The following is an 8,319-nucleotide window of genomic DNA, read 5'->3' as shown; positions in this document are numbered from 1 at the left end:
CTGTAGGGTGTAATCATTGATTGATGAATTTTATGTGCGTCTTATAAGTCTGTATTCATTACTAGAGAACAGCAGGTATGGATTCTATACTGTCTTTTGCACTTAGATCTGTAGGTTGAGTATCCAACACTTTAAGGCGTACATTACATCATAAGGGATCTATAGGGTGTGCGTTCACTTACAGGGGCTGTACGGTGTGTATCCCACTATATAGGACAACCCTACAAACTCGGCCCATCTGGTCTGGCTCGGATCCCAGTACAGATGTGTAAGGTCCGACGGCTTTAGGTGTTCCTCTGGCGGATAATAACCGATGTCATGTTTTCAGTGGGAACTCAGTCCCGCAGACTTCAGGTTCATTCACCGCTGACATTTGTCCTCATTAGCGAGTTCAATAGTGTTAACAGCTCAATAAAAAAATCAGCTGAGCAGCCGGTTCTTAGGGACAGTCGCAAATGCAATGGAGATAAACCATTCAGAAGGACATTCCCATCAGAATGACAATTCCTACATAGTCAACACCCAGGACGCCTGACCTTTCACCTCCGAGCCCCCTATAGGCCTATAGTCAATACATTAATTGGTCAGCAAACTACTTTGGACAATCGGAATGCGGTGCGGATCGCTTCTTAAAGTCATAATATAAAGTGTACCCCTGAAAGCCTACACAGATCCCCCAAATTCTGAGTATCACAGTATCCCTCATTCTGATCTACTTCTCCGCTGGTCAATTCCTGTACCAAAATGGGTATACGCTTGCACAAAAGTGGCTTCATTGCTTTGCTTTTGTCACCTGTGTGAAAGCAGGGAGAATGCTCCATTGGCATTTCCAATTGTGATTCTCCAGAAAGACCCCCCAACATAGACATAAATCCCCCCCCCCTCCACACACGGTTTGTGCAAACAGGTTGGATTTCCCATACAAACATTGTGAAGCTGCTCACTTTCTCTGGTCCGCACTGCTGTATAAATTGGTTATTGGCAAAATGACACCCGGGGCATCTTATCTGAGGACCTTCAGATGTCTTCTGAAGGACAGAGGGGACTTCTCGCCGTGCCAGCTTGTGATTAACATATTATATGGTAAACATGTTTCCTGTCATTAAATACATGGATCCTCTGAGTCTGTATCTGTTCCCAGAAGAACGTCACGCAAAGCTGTACCCCAAAATACCTCTCTCTGTTGCCCCTCTGTTCTGACCACCATCCTGTCCTATATGTTTTGAAGCCCCTACCTCCTGTTGTTGTTCACTTTTTATTCCCAGCCCCCCTAGCTGTCCTCGCACTGCAGGATTTGCCCTTTCTCTGACAGATGAAATCATTCCCTTGATATATTAGAGGATCTGAGAGTTTTTCCCTGCTGAGCTTCCTCCACTGGTGCTTCATTACTGAGAGTTCAGCACCTCGGACAGCTACTGAAGGGAGAGAGGCGGAGAGGAGTGAGGAAGAGGAGATAGAGAAAGAGGAAGAGACGGCGTACATGGAGAAGTGAGGAGTGGAAGAGAGAAGGCGACAGAGCAATGGGTAGCAAGAGAAATGAGAAAGAGGGAGTGAAGGAGATAGATAGAGAGAGAGAGAGAGAGAGAAGAAATGAAAAAGAGAGAGGAGAAATGGGGGAGGAAGGGATACAGAAACAAGTGAGAATTGAAAGAGAAACAGAGAAATGGATACAGAGAGAAGTGAAGAATAGAAGAGAGAGAGAGAGTGGGAAGAGGGGAAAAAGGGAGACAGATAAAAAGATATAAAGAAGAAAAGTGGAAGAGAGAATATGGGAGACATAAAAGAATACAGAAGCGAGTAATAGAAAAGAGAGAAAGAGTCAGGGAGATACAGAGAGGCGTAAGGAATGGAAGAGAGAGAGAGGGAGCGTGAGGGACATAAAGAATAGGATATAGAGAGGAGAAGGGAATGGAAGAGAGGGAGTGAGAGAGAGACCAAAAAAAGGATACAGAGAGTGAGGAATGAGAGAGAAGGAGTGAGGGAGACAGAGTAAATGATAGAATTAAAGGGATGGAATAGAGAATGAGGAAGTGAGGGAGAACAAGAAAATGATAAGTGAGAAGTAAAAGAGAGAGAGAGAGAATGAATGAAAAAAATGATAAGGGAGGGAGCCAGAGGGGATGGGGGAGACAAAGCAATTCACAGAGAAAGGAATGGTAATACAACAAGAGTGGGACCAGGAGACAGATGAAGGGAATTAAAGAGAGGGAGAAATGCAGGGTACAGGGAGAAAGAGTGACAGATCATAGTGCATTAGAGGGTGAGGGAGATAGGAGCGAGATAAAACCCAGATAAACAGATACAGAGATGAAGAGAAATGACGTGAGTAAGGGAAGAGATACTAAACTAGAGATAAAAGACAGATGGGAAGATAAAGACAAAGAGAAGAAATGATAGAAAGGCAAAGGCACATAATTCTCGCTTTCTCTACGGAAGGCTTGAGTCAGGCGGTTCCCATGTGACAGACAGAAATGTTACTCTTTAATGGTCTTGGCTGTTCCACAAGGGAGCTGCCTCCTGACTCTGTCCATCCTCCATCCACCATGATACGTGATTTTTCTTCCAGCTTCTCAAGCAGTTGTTAGGAGCCAACTTTTTGATGATATGTCAAGATTATCATAACTAAAACAATTAAACATGTTCACAAGAGTGGAATCTGTCAATAAGACTAATGACACCGGTGCCTCTTTAAGACAGGTGGTCCCACAGCAATTCAATTTTACCCCACCCTTTAATTTTATTTTAAGAGACATATAAAAGCAAAAGGCGTACTAAAAACTAATGAAACGTACATTTAAAAAGTCACACACGCGCTCTCCGGCTGAGACCCAGATAGACAGCCAGATCTGTCCTGTGTTGACACATCATAGAAGATACATGTGATACCCCGTTTAGCTCTGTATTATAAAGTTGCCCCGAGTGATACATTATAACCCGTAAAACAATATGTCCCTTGGCAAATACATGTAACCGTAGATTATATTACATGTGCCTGCAGAGGACAGCAGGAATGAATCGAAACTCATTTTGTTTTCTTGGTAGACATTCAATGACAGGTTCCTTCCGCTGGTTGGTTGTCCATTGGATGAGTTGATGGCTAACTAGAACCAGGAACGTTTACAAACGTCATTTAGCCTGCGTGTGATCATAGAAATTGGGGCTTAAATATATTTTTTAATTCATGTTTTTCCAAGGATCCAGATAAAGAAAGAACCATTCCGTCATGGAGATGATTAGAACGTTGAAGGATGATCTAGAACCTCAGGAGCATGAGGAGACAATCGGATTCTCTCCAAGGAGTTTTGGGTATTGCGATGAATAATCGGGAATGGAGATTGGGTTACGGCCAGCAAAGAATACAATTGATAATGTGCGGGGGGGGGGGTTTGGGTAAACACAAGACTCTCTTAGCCGCAGGGTGTCCGCTCAGTATGGCGAAGGGTTAATAGAGTCCTTAACACCTTCATGGCAAACAGAGCTGCCTGCCTGTGAGAGTAATTCCTTAGTTGCCGGTAACAACCCAGAGATTTGTTCTTCTAAATGCGGAATCAATAAGGAATTTCATTTCCAGATAAATTAAAGCAGACACTGGGAATCCTTCACTGGGAAGAGAAGGGGGAATGAGCAGAAGAGAGAGACGGGGACGCATTAAAAGAGAGACACACAGAAAAAGAGAGTAAATAAATGATAAGAGTAGGGGTGACCATATGGCTTCTTTAACCAGGGACACATTAAAAGGCATCATGCGGGAAAGCAGGAATCTTAATCCAACGCTGCAGCATACAGTATGTAATATATTCCATGAATGTCCCTCGTTGACAGGCCACTTGGGCAACCACCATAAAGAGAAGGAAATGGGGTTTATGTACCTTATGAAAGCCATCAGCACCGCTTAATCTGTAGCTAATCTCAGGGGCGTACCCAACATGCTTAACACTCAGGGTTGATGGGCTTTTTAATACCCTTTCTAGGTGGCTTCGGTGCTTGAGCATCGTAATGGCACCCCATGGCAGAAGCCACACTGGTTCCAAGGACGGACCATCCCAACCTCCCCAGCCTAGGTACGCCGCTGCCTGAACCTGTAAGATTGTTGCATTGGCTTAACTATGGTTTATGTTGGGCCAGTTCTGCCTTTCTTACACCAGAGGCTCGCCATGGTAGGACCTTTATAAGAAATATGAGATGGTGAGAAGAGAAGGTTTGGCTCAACTGATCTGTATCTCACAGTTTAGCGAATAAACCCCAGTGAGATGACAGAGGAACTCAAACAGCAAATGTGTGAGACAGAACAATCAGAAGTGAGTGAGCAGGCCTTGGAGCTACATGGATCGTTAAAGATGTGCATAAGGATGTGCATAAGGATGCCAAGAATGATGGCAAGAAGCCAATGGTCCTTCACCCAATATGAGTTAAAAATGGAATGTATCAGAGACAAAAAAACATACAAAGCTACGCCTGAGACAAGAAAATACCGATCAAACACGAGTTTGTTGAATGAATGAATGAATGAATGAATAAATGAATGAGAAAGATGAAACTTGCACGAATTGGGGAGAAGGAAGGGTGTAATACATTGCAAGAACTAGAAGAAAGCCCAGAGAGGCACGGATAGAGGTTAACGCGTATCATCCTGAGCATATAAAGAGCTAGATAAACCTCTTAGTGGGAAGGCATCGTGTGGGTAACCTCTTTATTAGGCCTTATCAGTGCAGTCAGGTGGGGGCCGAGCATGCTCTGGGTGGCAGGCAGTCAGTAAGAGGATATTAGCACATCCTTATCTCCTCTAGGAGCCAAGAATTATGGCTCTCCGCCACTCCCGCAGAGAGTACTATGGCTTATGCAAAGTGATTTGTATCGGTCTTAAGCTTTTGTTTTTTCAGGAGCCGGATGTAACAGTTGATGGAGTCATAATAGGCAGAACGCAGATAATCCACAACTGGAAAGGGTGCCAGCGCTTTGTGTCAGGGTTCTAGATAAGGTCTGGCCCAAAGGAACCTGGTGACACGGGCTAAACGTTTGAAAGTCGCATCTCTAACGAATACATCTCATATGTCTAAGCTTGGAATAATGCCGGATGTAGGGCTACATGTATAGCTTAACCCTATCTGAACACTTATGGAACATGCCTGGGATGTCCCCCCTTCTCATCTCTTAAAGGAACTTGGAATTGCTATGGTAGACCAGTGGGACAACCATGTCAACACCACTGATGGGAAGCTTTATTTAGAAATGGTACGTAATGGAGTCATCTATTAGGTTGATGGGAGTCCTAGACCGGCATGCTAGGAACAATCAGTGGAGAAAATTGCCGCCCCGTACGATGCATTATACATTTGGAATCCATAAGCATTCCAAATGTGTCCTTTTACATATTGTCACTCTGTATCCATAGCTGCTTAGAAGACAACAGAAAATATCTAGACATCTTGAATGCTGGTTTTGGTAAGACACACTTCCAGTGGCGAGGCTGGGGCAATAGTTTTTCTGCCCCCTTTTGCAGCCCGCTCCTCAGTGGCTGGGCAAAGGTACGGAGAGAGCTGCTCTCTACGTTCTAGTCAATCCCTGACCTTTTATATTGGAGAGGGTATGGCTTACGCCGTTTGAGTATTAACCTCTAGGACCTTTGCGTGTTGAGGTTGGAGCCGTTGCGATTTCCACCAATTTCATTTTAGTGATTAAAGCCATAAATCCAAGAAGAAAATTCCACGCTAGGGCTGTCATGTTGAATATTTGGGGGGGGGGGGTTGCTTTGGAGATCTGTCTCCAACACTTTGAAAACCGGTCAACCCCGGAAAAAATACGTTCTGTAGATATAATTTGTGGCTTCGTCAAAAATAATCTGCGGCCGCCAACTCAAGTCAGTCTACGTGGACTTTTAGCGCATTAAAGGGGCGATGTTGGAAGCTGCACCAAAGGAGTTAGAGGTCCGTTCCAGGAGGCAGAGGCGCTCTGCAGGTGCACACGCAACGCTCTGCACATTTCCTCGGGGGTATATTTAGCAGCATTCTAAAAAAGGTCTTTTTTAGCAATAAATCTGTCAGACCGATAAAGAAAAGCAACGGGGATCGGGGGGGGGGGGGGGGGGGTAATTAGCGCATGTCTCGTACGAGTCGGAAGGGGGGGTGGAGGTTATCGGGACAATGAATTAGGGATTGCATCGGCCTATAGGACTGAAGAGCATAATGCCAGGCCAGCCACCAAGCTGGCAATTGCATGTAACCCTGCGCAGAAGAGATAAGAGACACGGAGCTTCGCAGACACTAAGGACAATACGAAGCATTGAACCAAAACGCCTAATCTTCTAGCCCTCCCTCTCCGCCAGGTGGGTTTTTTTCATGCCACAAAGGGGTTAAATGCCTGCAGGGCTATTCTCATCCTTCCTAGCAACATCCAGTGGCCCCTCCACCTTTCGCTCCTCTCGCTCCCCCACTTTCTCCTGGTTTCTCGAGAGCCCAAGCAGGCTAATACGATTTTAATGACTGGAACGGTCTCTCGGTTCCTGCTCGGTTATCAATTACCGCATGTATGTTGGCAACCACTGCTTCGACCAGAACACGGAGGGCAGGGGAGCGAGAGGAGGAGGGCAATTAACCGTTCCCCTGCCATGGACTCTGTAAAATAATGCAAAAGAATAATGAGTCAAAGAATAAAAAATCCCCAACCGCTGAAAAATTCTCCAGCGTATGTATTTATAACGTAACAATCGTCACCATGCCAATTGCTTCTGCTATAGACGGTTGCCACATACCCCCCCCCCCATGCTCTATAATGCATCCTATACACAGATATAATCACAATTAATTGGCTTTTTGTTTTAAAGGAAAAGTCAAACCTTCATTTTTTTGTTCCAAATAGTTTCTTGAAATTCCATTATTTCCAAATAATCGACCTGTACACAGAAAGCCCCCCAGGCAAGCTTCGGAGTCCTTAATAAGACAATGTTTGCTAAGACACGCTAACGAGAATTGACTTTTCCGCTAAGCAGACTCAAGCTTTTCTGACTTTTCTCAAAAAAAAACAAAACAGCTTAAACCTAAATCTCTTTCTGCAGCTATGGCAACAGAGCTTTTCAGCGTATCGGTAAGTTCTTCTTGTGTCACATGGCTTAGTTTGGTGCAACATAAACATGCAAAAATCACACTAAATGATTATGTCGGGATGGGGTTTGGATAATCAATACTAACTGCAATGGGATTCCTACTCCTTACAGTTTAAGCCTCTGTCGCTTCTGCAGGGAGGCTGTTCCACTTCTCCACTCCCGTCTAAGTAAACGTTGCCCTACAAGTAAAGAGTAGCGATTTCTCTGCGATGCCGTTTGCATTTATCAACGTGAATCCAAAATACCCTGGAGCCCACCTTCCATCCCTTATGTCTCAGCAGCTGTATGATAAAATAACCGTGTGTCGACGAGCGGCTTTGGTAATCAATACACTCCAGATCGGCTCATCCCTTCTCCTAATCTCTTGCTTTGATAATCAGCCCCATCCACTTCCGCTGATCACATTACCGCAAACTCATCTTTGTATTAACAGCGATCACTCCGATATCTTATCCCTCATGTACTTCTCTCTGCCTACAATCTACCAGAATAAACAAGATGCGCTCGATGTTATAGCGGAGATGGGCTTTGGAACAAAATAAACAGATGTAGGATACAAAGTGACAGCCAGGACATGGATGTGAAACCTAAAAGTAGATCTATCTTACAGGTATCCCATCTGTACAGACTATGCCACATGAAGCCCAGCCATCACTTTATTGGCTATCTTCTTGCTTGCATTTACACAATCATCACAAACATACCCTACTGTTCAAAAGTTTGGGGTCACTCGGCAGTTTTCATGGAAAATAAGGACATTTCTAGCTGTAACAATTACAAAAAAAGGTTTTCTAACCACCAATTAGCCTTTTAAACTTAAACTTGGATCAGCGAACACAACGTGCCATTGGAACACAGGAGTGATGGGAGTGATAAAGGGCCATTGGAACACAGGAGCGATGGGAGTGATAAAGGGCCTCTGTACGCCTACGAAGAGATTCCATTAAAATTCAGCCGCTTCCAGCTACAATGGTCATTTACAACATTAACCCCAGATTTTAATGGACGAAATTTGGGTTTCTTTAATAATAATAATAATAATAATAAAAAAGGACATTTCTAAGTGACCCCAAACATTTGAACATTAGCGTATTTTACATGCGCCTCTTTATATACGAGTATCTGCACTCACAGCAAGGAGGGGGTGAAGCTACCATTTAAGCTGAACCGACAATAAGAAAAAAAACCTTAATTTATAATTTATTATGTATTTTTGTACT

This window comes from Sceloporus occidentalis, unplaced genomic scaffold (genome assembly GCF_023333645.1).
Source record: "Sceloporus occidentalis isolate IW3139 unplaced genomic scaffold, rSceOcc1.0.p SCAF_221, whole genome shotgun sequence".
Lineage (NCBI taxonomy): Eukaryota > Metazoa > Chordata > Lepidosauria > Squamata > Phrynosomatidae > Sceloporus > Sceloporus occidentalis.
This window is presented reverse-complemented; position numbering follows the sequence as displayed.